The sequence below is a fragment of the Siniperca chuatsi genome, linkage group LG14, assembly GCF_020085105.1.
Source record: "Siniperca chuatsi isolate FFG_IHB_CAS linkage group LG14, ASM2008510v1, whole genome shotgun sequence".
NCBI classification, from domain to species: Eukaryota; Metazoa; Chordata; class Actinopteri; order Centrarchiformes; family Sinipercidae; genus Siniperca; species Siniperca chuatsi.
Window position 1 is genome coordinate 26,114,989 of NC_058055.1, and position 14,107 is coordinate 26,129,095.

Sequence of the window (14,107 nt, forward strand, 5' to 3'; positions counted from 1 at the left end):
AAAAAGGCAAACCAAACATTGAAAGAAAGCATCAATCAAAGAGATGGCTATACATACACATTTTTCTTCAATCTTTCCTCAGAGCGGCCTTCGACAGAAATCAATTCTGCCCTAAATGGAGCCTGTAAATCTTTCTGCTCAAACGTCAAGTAAGTTCTGACAGGTCAATAAAAAAAAGGAGCCAGAGTCAAGGCCATGTTTCATTCGCTGTCTGTCTACTGACAATGTGTCCAAATCTGAAACACTGTCAACCATCACAGAAAAACACCATGAAACAGATCAACAACCCAGTTTTTCTAATCCCAAGGTGCTTTTTAACATTGTAAGCTGTGCCACTGATGCTCCACCTGTCCCTTCTGTAGATGCTACTCCTGAAACCTGCAATGAGCTCTTAAACTTCTTTACTCATTGAGTTTTACCTTACCTGTAGATCCCCCGTCAGTTTGTTTACCCGCTTGGCCTACTACTTGCTTTGCTCTCTTAAACCCTGTCTCTCCATCTATACTGTTAGAAATTGTTAACAAAATGAACCCCTCCTTCTGTCCTCTGGATTCTCCACCCTCGATTTAAAAAATAAAGTTTTTAACAATTTGTTGTTTTAGACAACAATGCTCTTGTTCAACCCCTGCTGAAGAAACCCGGACTCAATTCAAATGATTTCAACAATTTTAGATATACAGTGGCCCACTCATACGCAAAGATGAGTGGGCCAAAATTCCTCCACAGCGCTGTAAAAGACCCATTGAAAGTTATCACAAACGCTTGATTGCAGTTGTTGCTGATAAGGGTGGCCCAACCAGTTATTAGGTTTAGGGGGCAATCACTTTTTCACACAGGGCCATGTAGGTTTGGATTTTTTTCCCACTTAATAATAACAACCTTCATTTAAAATCTGCATTTTGTGTTTACTTGTGTTATCTGTGACTAATATTTAAATCTGTTTGATGATCTGAAACATTAAAGTGTGACAAACATGCAAAAAAATAAGAAATCAGGAAGGGGGCAAACACTTTTGCACACCACTGTATCTCTAAACTTCCAAACCACTGTATCTCTAAACTTCCAAAGTCCTGGAGAAGATTGTTGCAAATCACCTTTTAGCGTTTATGCATGACAATTCAACATTTGAATATTTCCAATCAGCTTTTAGAGCTCACCACAGTACAGAAACTGCCGTTGTTAAGTTCATGAATTACTTGCTTTTAGCTGCTGATGCTGGACATCTCTCCATTGTAGTACTCCTAGATCTCAGTGCAGTTTTTGACACAGTTGATCACACCAACTTGTCCTCTGTAGTTTAGAGCAATGGGTGGACATTAGTGGCACGGCCCTTGAATGGTTTAAGTCCTACCTCACAGATAGGACTTTCTGTATTGGTATTGTTGAGTCTAGGTCTTCCACCTCTAAGCTGTATCGGGGTTCCTCAAGGTTCGGCGCTTGGCCCGATTCTGTTCACCGTTTACATACTGCCATTGGGACATCTCATAAGATCGCGCAACATCAGTTTCCATTTTTATGCAGACGATAACCAGGTTTATCTTAGCTGTGACACCAATAACTTCAATGAAATATTTTCACTTATAAACTGTCTTCGGGACATTCATAAATGGATGGCTCAAAATTTCCTTCAGCTCAAGTCTAAAAAGACTAAGATTCTTTTATTTGGCAGTGATTCCTCCAACACTCAAATTACAAAATTCATACTCCTATTTTATTACTCCGCAGTAACACAACATTGGGGTTTTAATTGACAGCAACCTCCACCCCCTTTGAACAGCCATATCAAATCTGTCATACAGTCTTGCTTTTTCAACTTAGGAGCATTTCTAAAATTAAGCCATTCCTGTCTACCAAAAATCTTGAAACAGTCATTCATGCTTTTATTTCATCATGGCTTTGCAACTACCTTTTCTCTGTCTGCAGCAAAAAGTCTCTCTCATCTCTACAAGTAATCCAAAATGCAGCCACCAGGATTTTAACAGGTACCAGAAAACGAGAGCACATTACACCTGTCATCTTTGCACTGGCTGCCTGTTAGTTTTAGAGTTGAGTTTACTTATCACTTTTAAAGCCCGGATTGTTTTGGCCCCAAGCTTTATTTCTGACCTTTTAACTGCCCATGTGACGTCACAGGCCCTGCTCTCCTGGTGGTGCCTAATTCCAGACTAAAAAACAAAGTTGACAGAGCGTTTGCCAAAAGGGTCCCCAGACTTTGGAACAAGCTTCCAGAAGAGACTAGGATGGCTAAGTCTATCTCTTCATTTAAGTCTCTTATTAAAACACACTTTTATAGTCTAGCCTTCCTGTGATCCTCTAACTTACCTTCCCAAACCATTTGTTTATTTTGTTTTATTTTTTATTGTTATGTTTTATTACTGTGTTTTATTGCTTACTCTATGTATTATTTTATTGATGGTGCTATTGTTCTTAGTGTTTTTATGTTGAACGCTTTCATGATTCCTGATGTTTGTTGTTTTTACCCTGTAAAGCACCTTGTAAACCTTGTTTTGGAAAGGTGCAAGATAAAGTTTATTATTATCTATTAAACTACCTATGTATCGCAGATGTGTGTAAAGGCATCTGTCTAATACCACCAATCATCTCCCTGTTTTTCAATTTCTATTTCAGTCCTCAACATGGTGCTGAAATTCATTAATGCCATCTTGATTGGAGGAAGTCTTGATAAAATACCATATGGCACAAACCAACTGTGCAAGAATGGTTCCAGATAATGTTGTCCACCTTCAGTACACACACAACAGATGCATGTGAAAAATGAGACACCCAAAATATGATGCTTAAATGGTCATCTCCACCAGAGAGACATGATTCAGTAGTGTTTATTTCAGTATGTCTACTTGAACACAAACAGTATGTGTACAGTGACTGTATAGAGGCTCACACTCCAGCTCCATCACACATACAAACTGCCTCACAAAAATGTGTCTGAATGTCACTGTTAGTGCACTGATACTTGTTTTTAGAATACCCATTTTCTACATAATTATCCCACAAATTAAAGGGTAAGACTGGTGCTATTTTATATTTGTCTTAAGAAATATACCACTAAACAGCCATCAGCCAGTTTTGCCCCAAACTATTTAAAGGACATGAATGAGTCATGCAGTTTCATTGAGTGACATGTTCCTTCATTGTTATCAATCATTTCTCGACAACAGTGTATGAAGGCATATGCTATATCACCTTTTAGTTACAAAGACTTGTTTAGGGCTGGGTATTGAACTTCAATACTTGTTTTGGTACTGATCGAAACATGTACATAACATAGAGTAATGGAAACTGTAAAGTAATGAAGGCTGGCATCAAATGTCCGGTCAGATTCTTTGATCACATAGTTCCTCATTTAAGTCAATTTTGTTTTGATATATATGTACATTATAGGCCAAATACTTGTGTTTAGACATTTAACATTGGAGAAGGTTGGTTTCTTTACATTTTATATTCCTCAAAGTAGGGTATCTAAAAATGTATGGTTTTGGTAACAGGGCCAAAACTCAGATATGGTATCGGCACTAGGACTGAAAAGTTCCACACAATACACAGCCTTACACTTGTTAGCAGGATAAATGCTGTGTTGGTTTTAGTCTCTTCTCTTGTTCATAATAATAAAAATAAATGGGGTTACCAATTTAATAATTGCTCTTCAAAGTCATGTCAGACAATGTGGAAGTGGCAGCATTTTCCCATCAATCCTCTACCTGTGCAACCTGCAGCACAGTGACATTTTGATGCCTTTCAGGCCATCTCTCATTTTGCTGACTCATGCAGGTAAATTGTTGTAAAAATACCATGATTGCACACATACATTTTCACTAGCAGCAGCCCTGTTGTTGAATGCAACGGAAGCCATAACCTTGTAAAGGAAATGTGATTCAAAACGATGCATCTTTTAACTTTTATGGCCATCCATCAGTGCAATTTCAACAATAAGAGTAGTGAATGGTTTTCATCTTCCCGTTAACTGTATTTTGTTTCTTCATCTTTTCTGCATCTGACTCTGAACTTCAACACAAGAAAAGTTTGTAAGGCCTGACAAAAAGGGCCATTATATGCAGAATACAGGCAGACAGGCCAGACATTAATAAAATATTGCCTCTGTCAGAATCCCTCATTGATAGCAGTTCTTACAAGGCCACTGTCACTGAGGAAACCCCCAACACAACCACTAATTCACTAATTGGATTGTGAATATCAGACGAGAGGATGGAAAGGCAGCAAACCTTCACAGGATAAAGTGCAGCTGCTAAAATGGCAGACAGGATGTCTTTATCTCTGCAGTCTGTTTCCTTCCTGCTTCATTCTTGTTTTCCTTTTTGGCCCTCCTTTGTTCCCTCTCTTCATCTTCCCTCCCTCATTCAACTCTTCCTTCTGTTTTGATGCTGTTTGGCAGCAGCTGCCTCTTGGGGAGGCATTCCTGATCCCAACGGACAGCTGAGACATTGAAGACAGCAGGACTAGCCAAAACCAACAAACCTGAAGCCAGCAGCTCCTCAGATCTGTCTCTCTACCCTCTCACAATCTCCCTCCATCCTTCTATCCTTTCTCCTGTGATTTATTTTTTAATGAGCCTGAGTAAATGACAGCCCATCTCCTTAAGTCAAACAGCATCAAAACCCACCATTACTTCCCCGGACAAGCCAGTCCAAACCTCGGACCAGATCTGACCAGAAACTATTAAAGCAGAGCAAACCAAATTAGAAGAGAGCAGTAATCAAGACCAGAGTGAGGAGAGCTGTCTATCAAAGTGTCACCCAGGCCTCTGCTAATCCTGAAAGCCCCATTTGGGATGCAGCCTGTCTGAAGTGGTCTGGCTCAAATTAACCTGTGCTCCATGTGTTAAAGTTATTGCCAAAAGCTTTGCTTTAAAGCCACGTGATGGATTATTTACCAAAGCGATAATCAAATCTGCTTGTGACATTAACATACAGTGCAGTCAGAAAGTATAAGAACAGTGACATATTTGAGATAAACTAGGATAAAGAGCTGACATTCAGCTTTGATTTGAGGGTGTTTACATCTACATCAGATGGACATTGTAGGAACTGTAGCCCCAATTTAAGGGGCAAGAAAGTAATTAGATCAGTTATATTATATATATTATATTATAAGCACTATATAAACATTCAATAAATGGTTTATAAAACACTATAATGTAATTGTATACCGACACAAGGCCATTTGTAAGTGTTCACTAATGCACACTATTCAGCAATTATAACTTCTCCTATGAAGACATGTTTCATATTATCACAAGTGAGTTTTACTATACTGTCATTCATTATCTGTTTTTTCATCAGCCTCCACTTATGGGTGCCCATAGAAGGAGTTGACAAATCTATTAATAAACACTTTTATCTGCTTACAATTACATTATAGCATGCTATAAACAAACGTATGTTTATATACTGCAAATGCTGAAAAGGAGGGTTAAAGTATTACTGCAATATCATTATATATCATGATATATTTTGCTGACATTCAGTTGAAACAGTGTTTATGGATAAAATAACCAGATGAGAATGTCTGCTTTTGGCTAATCCAGCAAAATAAATACAATGACACATACTTCATCACTTTGATACAAAATAATACAAAAATCCAATAATGCTATAAAATGATCCTGCTCATTGATCTGCAACATTGCCTACAATGGTCAAATAAAACCAGAACTGTGAAGGGATGAGTCCCCACGGTATAAAATGTACGGCATAATCTCTGATGGCTGACAAATTTACATTGTCTCATGATTTATACCATAATTTAGTTTCAGATCAGTGCAAATAGAAAGTATTAGGGCATACATTATTTATACTTTCTGACTGCAATGTACATTTAAACGTACACAGTGCAATAATACGTACTGTTATTAAGTCTGTTCGAAATCTGCCTACTATATCTGATGTGTTATACTGGTTTGTTTTATTGGCTTGCTTTACTGTGCCTCTTTTATTTGCTTTTAGTGATGTATTCTGTTTTCCTTTGAATGTTAATTCTCATTTATTGTAAGTAATGATCATATGTGCTGCTATATGACTGCTTTAGTATACGGTTTTTTATAACGTTTAGACTGTATCCACCATGTGCTTTAGTGATAGTTTCTGTTTGAACTTACAACATCAACCTGCCCAATGACTGATGACTGAACTATGTCCATTTGGGAAAATCTGGCACATTTTCATCATAATGATGTCAATAATTATGCATCATCCCAGATAAACAAAGTCAAGTAAAAAAAAAAAAAAAAAAGTAATTCACCTATAAATGACTAATCTCGAATTATTTTATATTAAAAAGACATCACAGAATTAATTTGTGCTGCATGTTTTCGACACTGAAACACAGACTGAGGGGCTCCACAGGGTTGGTGCCACCCTTAGAGGAAAGGGAGAGCGTTTACCTTCATAATATGGCAATAAATCAGCCCATTTGCTATTACCCATTATGAGATTCATTCAGGCTAAACTTTTGCCCTGCATGGGATGATTCTTACATAACCTTCCTAATGATAGCCAGTGAGATTAAACAATGAACATTTGCATTGCATGAACAGCACATTCAGCGAAGGAGAGGGGAGCGGGAAAGGTTACCGCGTCTAATTATGAATGGTTAATTTGACCTGAATAAATTGGAATTCGGCTCCTCTGGTTTACTGAAAATTAGTGAGGCTATAAATCACCCAAACGAGAGCAGGCTGATGTCTGCAAACACATTAGTCATTATTAGAATGTGAGTCCAGGACATGATGAGGGCTCAGACATCATCGATGCGTGGGTCACCTTCGTAGACCCTTTTTACCAAACAGCCGAACTTCCCTCCATCTATTTCTGCTGCAGGAAAGCATTGCATCTTCTTCTGAGCCATTAATTAGAATTCAGTCACAAACACTAAAACTAAGCAAAGAAGAAGTCACAGCGCTGTGTGGCCAGCAGTGCTCAGTATTCAACAAGGGAAATATATCCATTTGATGATAATTTACCATTATCACACTGTTTATTTTTGTTCAGAGACCAGCTGCATAAAACATACAACATATACTGTATTTTCTTTCATACATACAGTTCTTCATTCCCTACTGCAGATGTTTTTCAGATGTTCCTTCAGCGAAAGACTCATCCCCCCAAAATGCACCACAGAGCGCCACAGGAAGTCATTCCTGCCTCTGGCCATCTCCCTCTAACATCAATGCAATACTTGAAATATTATGCAATATACTCTGTTTTCTGTTTAATATTCCCTATTATTGATATTTATTCATACTTATATTACTGCTGTGCAATATCCACCATCTAATAATCTGGTTAATCTGCTACACGTAACTTGACAGTACTCATTATTGACTATGATTACTTATTACTTATATTATTACATTGTATTATACCGTACTATACTTATCAACCTGTAAATCCACTTTTGTACTTACACTTATTTTAGCGTTTATACTTTATATCCACTTTGTACTTAATTTATCGTAGCTGTATTATAGTGTATTATATTTTGATTCCTTCTATTCCTGTGTGCACTGACGTGACAGTGAGCAGCTGTGACGAAAGAGTTTCCCCTCGGGGATCAATAAAGTATTTCTGATTCTGATTTTTTGGAGTGAGGCAAGGGGGGATTTTCAATTCAATTAACCTCAAATTACAGTTGATCCAATATGGCATCCAAATCTTTGTCTTTCCAAGGTGCTGGATTACTTCCCAGAAGTCTTGGCACAGCACCAAAGAGCCAAGCTGCTAATTCATTCCTCCAAAATATTCGGCTGCTCCTGTGAACTCCATCACACATCCGTGCCAGGCTGGGAACATTTGAGGCTGCTTTTTTGCAACAGTCATTAAAAAAAAAGAAGAAAAAAAAAAAGATGGGATGTGTGTGATGATATAAGCCAGTCTATTCCCCTTTCACACAAAATACACACAGCTTAAATAGCTACTGAGGCAACGATAAGAGATGTATTACAGATGTGCACTTTGCTGTCACGTCATAAAATGATGAAAGCAGCATTTTGATAAGCAAGAGGAGAGGATGGACAATTTCATGTCTCTGGCTTCAAGCACTGTCACACATTTACAGCACAGGCACACGCGCTACTGCTTCACAGTACAACCACAACACTAACATCTATATCGAGGCAGCTGTATTTCTGCTGCATATTTAAACTTGAAGGTTACATTTTTCAATGAATCAAGATTGATTTACATGTACCACAATTATAAATATGAATCTTTAAATCAGTTTTGCCATACATTCTCTGCTTATTCTCAACCATTGAACAGGACAGTGAAAAACAACTTTTTTTACATATTTATTTTTTGGGGCATTTTATGAATTTATTAGACAGCAACAATGGAGAGATGACGGGGCATGACTGAAGAGAGAGATGGGGAATGACATGCAACAAAGTTCCCCAGCTGCACTCAAACCGGGACGTTAATGGCCACCAGGGTGCACCGTGAAGAACAACTTTTAAGACTTCCGATTTGGAATACTAGAGGTTTACCATAGTTCATTTGTTTCTTCCTCCAGCAAGGAACATCTGTATTGGGTTCATCTCGGGCAAAAAAATTAATAAATAAAACATTAACGGAGAATGAACTGGAACACTCTGAGCTTGTTTCTTGTGCAAACATACTAACATTTAAAAGATGATTAAAGGCTGTAAAAGTTAATCATTGTCCTCCAGTTCTCTCTCATTTCTATCAGTAGTTTAGTCCGTAAAGGTAATCAATCACTATGTACAAGAAGCTCATTTGCTTTAGAAGGTTATCGAGTGGTACATTTTCAAGGAACAACAGTTCACTGTTTCATGTTATTGCATGTTATTTTCAGGAATCTGGTTCTTGCATTCAAACCAGAAGGAATATACTGCTGGGCAAGAAGGCAAGAACCTGCTGGATTCAGGGCTATGTGTCAAATTTCTGTTTTAAATCCTTTGACCAATAGTTGACGTTCTACACCTTCCTCAAAATATTTAGTCAGTGCTTCTTTCACCCTCATTCCTAACAATGTCATTACATACGTAAAGATTTGCTGTTGGTGCCGTCAGGTGGAATAGTAACGTCAGTACCCGCCATTTTGTTGACCACCTATCACACAAGTCGTGAAAGACAGCAATGTGTAGTCTACCATGTCTCTCAGCCAAGTCATGCAAGAATGTATGACTATGATCACCTAATCTGGCACAGTTGCAATCTCGGAAGACAAACATATCAAGTAGTCTTATCCCAGCAGAAGGTGTCAAATATCTACTGTTATGCATATCAGAAAGGTAATGCAAGGATTGACCTAAAACCCAGTCCAATGCCAGGTGTAAAGTGCATCTAAGAATTTGCCATTTGCCTGCAAATAAGGAATGGTAACATTATAAAAAAAGGAGAATAAAATGAAGCAGAAGCAGTGACTCGACAGAGGAAAAGTAGAGGCAAAACTGGCTTCATAAAAACAGAACCGTAACAGCAAAGGAGATAGAGTCACTGTTAACACGGCAGCACCGATGTGTTCACTCTAAATCTCCGAGCCTCATCCTGTCGAGCGGCTCTCGTACTGCCGCTGTCAACTGCTGTAAAAATATCCCCATGGGGATTGTTAGTCCTTGAGAGAGTCATAGTCTGAACTGCAGCCTGCCAGCTCGGACCTGCAAGTTTTCTTACAGATACTGTCGTCTAGCTTCTGCTATGAGAGGAAGAGCTTTTAACAACGTTTCTCGCCCATGATCCCATTTTTAGGTGTCAAAATCCACATGACCCCGTGAAAAGAAGACCTGTCAAGCTGTTGTCAATCTAAGCATGATGTTCTTAAGTACTCTATTATCAGCATGGAGGGGCTCCAAATGGATCATCTAGAAATAATGACATATTTCCAACCTTTTACATGAAACAAGTATCAGTATAGGAAATCTTCCACTACCCTGTTTGAATAAGTGACCCAACATATGGCTCTGACAACAATGTTGACGAAGTCAGAAGGAAAAGAAATGCTGAAGCAGGTGTGAATCGTGACTCATTTCTTCATTAGAATTTTTTTGTTTTATATTGGTGACATTTTTCATGCATTTTCATGCATTTTGGAGGGAACCTACCTCTGGACTTAAGGCTTACCTCCAGTATCTTTTTAACAGTGAGAGATTTGTAACTAAGATATACCACATATTTGATGTTAGAAAGTTTATTTCTGAGTTCTTATCAATTCTGAACTCAAAACCTGCTCAGATAATCAAATCCCCTTTGGCTTTTATTCTTTAAATGTATTTATTCATTGAATTTATTATAAGATGCACAAGCCAAAACAAAAGAAATGATAAGAAACTAGAATTACCGGCCTGCGGATGTATGCCTCCACCAACCAGTCAAGCTGCAGTTTACATCCATGTCTGTCCAGACTCATAATATATGTAGTGAATTGGAATTGAATAAAAAAGGTATAAAGTATATTTTTTGGCTAAATAGAAGTTATCAATATTGATGATACATATGTATGAATACACATTGTTGAACTGACTAATGAAGGATTATCATAAATGTATTGGTTACACAGGTACACATGCACTTGATTACTATGATTCTTATAGAGTATAGCTACACAAAATGTGCTGCTTTTGTTTTCTCCTGTAGTTTTTAGATGCGAAGCCTCTCTATGAGCTGTAGGTTCCTGAGTTATGGTGTTGAATAATGGCCAAAAAAGTGTTTTTCCAGGACATTATGATGTCACACTGAAGTTGACCTTTGACCTTCTGAGTACAAAATGTCATAACTTCATCGTTGTATCCCATTAACATCTGTGTTTCATAATTACCGCATCAAAACTTGAGTTATGGCCAAAAACATGTTTGTCAAGGTCATTTTGAGGTCACAGTGACCTTTGAGTCAAATGGGTCACCAATTCAGTGTCCGACCAACTGTGAAATATGGTCATCCATTCTTGATTTACGGTAAAAAATAAATCTACAAACACAAGAGGAAAATAAAGGTAAGAAAAAGGAACAAAGAAGGGAAATGAAAAGGAGAAGAAAACAAGCACAGAGAAGAAGAAAAGGAAGGAAAAGCAGGATAAGGCGGCTTGGTGTGCATTCAAGTGCTGTTTCATGCTCATAATTTGTTTGTGACAGTCTTATTACTGCAGATCAGGAGACATGCAGCAAGTGTGACACCAACATGCATCCTGATTAATAAAACACCAGTCAACGTGCAGGTATTTTCTAATGTGTCCCGATCCACTATTCTACCATCCTATAGAGTTGCTTCTTTCAACTTGCTCAACAGCCAAAAATGGCATCTCTGCTCTCCAGGAAGGCTATTAAAACATAAGAACAAGTCTTTAGCTCAAACCACCCTGTCTCTTATTGGCCATTCCTCTCACCATCTCTCATTTCCTCCATTTCTTTTCCTTTTTCCTCCTCTTCTCTTTTGCCTTGTGCTTAATGGTTAACTTGCGTTAATGATTGTTTTGGTTGCCCCCATTAAGCTGGCAGGATGCCAGTTACTTCCACTATTACAGAAGCTAATGACCCTTCTTGGGAAGCAGCTCCAATTCTCAATTTAAACTTCAATTAAACAGAAATAATAATAATAATAATAATAATAATAATAATTTCTTTATGGAAACAAGACAAAACAAAGAGCATGTCTCGTTTTGTGAATTTGTGTTTGTCCTATGTGTTAAAACGACAGTTACAACCGGATTTAAGGTTTAAGTTTACAACTTGAAAATGACTTCAAAGCACTACATTAATTGAGGCACACATGTTTTGTCTGGGCAGAGGAGGTGGAAGATTAGGTAACATTTGACTCAGTTTGTGATATCACAGCCAAATAGTTTGTGACACAGCATTTATTAAAGACAACTCTCCCAATATGCATTTCTCTCTCAATCTCTGCCTTTCTGCTAACATGCCTGGACACTTACAGGTGCTAATGAAGTCGGCCTCCCTGGAGAACAGCTCTCATCTCCAAAGTACACTCCAATTAAAAAGGAGGGGAAAAAATAAACACTTGCTAAAACATGATAACGTGCTCAACTGCTTCGTGCTGCCTCTCGTGTAGAAACACCACCTTTTACCCCCTGGCCCTGAAATCAGCTTTATTAGAGGAAGCAAAATTAGCTAACAAAAATTAAACCAGGACACGGCTGGAGAGCGAGGCAGAGAAGAGTAAAGAGAAAAATGTTCCCCAATGCAGTGAAACAGTGTTACAATATATGTCTCTCTGGTGCTTCGAACACGCAAAGTGAGCATAAAAAGTGAAACCCTGACCCTACAGAATGAGTGGGACTGCCCTTTCCAATATGTCCATACATAAATATAGCAGGAGCACAAAACTCACTTTCAGCACTTGCTTTCCATTTAAAGCAATAACTTAAAATGCTATTTAATAGACTCTGAAAAAGGCATTATTGTGCTTGAGCAAAAACATTCGAAAGGACACAATATTCAAAGCGTACAATGAACCCCAAATTGCTCCTGATGGCTGGACAGCACCCTGTATGGCAGCTCGCTGCCATCGGTGTGTGACTACGTGCGTGCATGCGTGAATGAGTGACAAAAACCCTGTAAAGCGCTTTGGATAAAAGCACCATATAAATGTAGCCATTTACCATTCATGAATGAATACTACGGTTAATCTTATCTGTCCTTCGCTTAATCAAAATGTCATTTCAGGACTAAAGATGATCACAAGAAAAAAAAAAGTCGAAAAGAAAAGAAAACAAATGGAACAAGACAGAGACATGTGAAAAAAAGACAAGTGAGCCACAACCAGTCGCTTGAGCACGAAACATGAAATGAGAGGTGGATCTTGGTAGATTTATGTGATAGGTGTTGTATTGTGATCCCTAGATGAGGGATACAACAACCAATTTTGGAACACACAGATCAAACTGTGCCCATTATTACCTGTAGATCAACAACTTAATTAAACTAACATCGTAGCAGAGCAGGTTTAACCATTCATGGCCATCATACACACTCAAGAAAATGATGGGAACTTTTAACCACAAGATAATGCTTTTGTCAGAGTGCCGGAATTATCCAGGAACAGTTAAAGAAAGGTGAAGTGATGTCAAAAACGAAATAGGAAACAAGTGAATCTGTAAGGGCAGCTTCATCTTGCAAAAATATGCATACATAATTCCACCTGTAACATCAATAACAATTAAAAAATAAACCCATATGACACATTCAGTCATATCAAAATCATGAAACCTTACCCAACCCTTTTTTTGCCTGACATTTACAATTTAAACTGAGGCAGTTAAGTGTATTTCTACTGAACAGGTCTGCTGCTGCTGTGATTCTTGTTGATGATATCCACCTATACATTTTTTGGAAGATATGGATGAATGTCCTTCCAGGTCTGTCTGGTCAGCTTTAACACTGTGACACTGCAGGTCCTTTGTTGAGTTACTGCCACAACGCGTGTCAGCTGTTATCAGGGCCAGAGGTGGTCTACTGCAGTACCGAACAGGGTCTCTAGTATCTTGCTCTACTCTATTTCAGCAGCATCACATGGTGGGTCATGTACCTATGTTCAGACATGTAGATGACAGATGGTGAGAAGAGAAGTCCGTGGAGAAAGTAGCCCATTAGCTGAGCTAACCTTGACAGTATTGGGGAGGTTGGGAAGCCGGAGCGAGCCAACACTCCCCTGCAGGGAGAGCGAGGGCTGGACATCCTTCCTGCACGGGCTGCGGAAATTCAATTACAGCCTAATGAAGAGTGAGCTGACCTCCCCTCACCATCACCACTCTCCTCTCCCCCACCCAGCTGAAGCTCATCATGGACTGTAGGAGGGCAGGTTAGCAGGTATAACGGGTTTCACTGAGACCGGTGGTGTCTCTGTCCTCAGGGAATGTCTCTCTTTCTTACTTCCTCTTGTCTCTTATTACACTGCATTCCTCTCCTATTGTTCTCTTTCTCTGATTTGCTATTTAATGAGCCCTGCAGCCTGTTTAGTCTGTTTTTTAAAGGCGTATGTTATATGTTTTCACTCGGGCTAGGCGATATTGGCTAAAAAGCTACGATAGCGTCCTCTGTTTAGGACTCTCTGGCTTTCTGTTCCTTCAAACTGCACTGTCAAGACAGATTGCTATTGGTCAA

The 14,107-nt window shown here is 38.7% G+C and overlaps 1 protein-coding gene across 1 annotated transcript in view; it reads right to left on the minus strand.

Moving 5' to 3' along the window:
• Positions 1-14,107, minus strand: part of LOC122888217 (polypeptide N-acetylgalactosaminyltransferase 10-like) — a 100,715-nt gene that overhangs the window by 33,695 nt on the left and 52,913 nt on the right. The gene's annotated exons all lie outside the window — the stretch shown is intronic.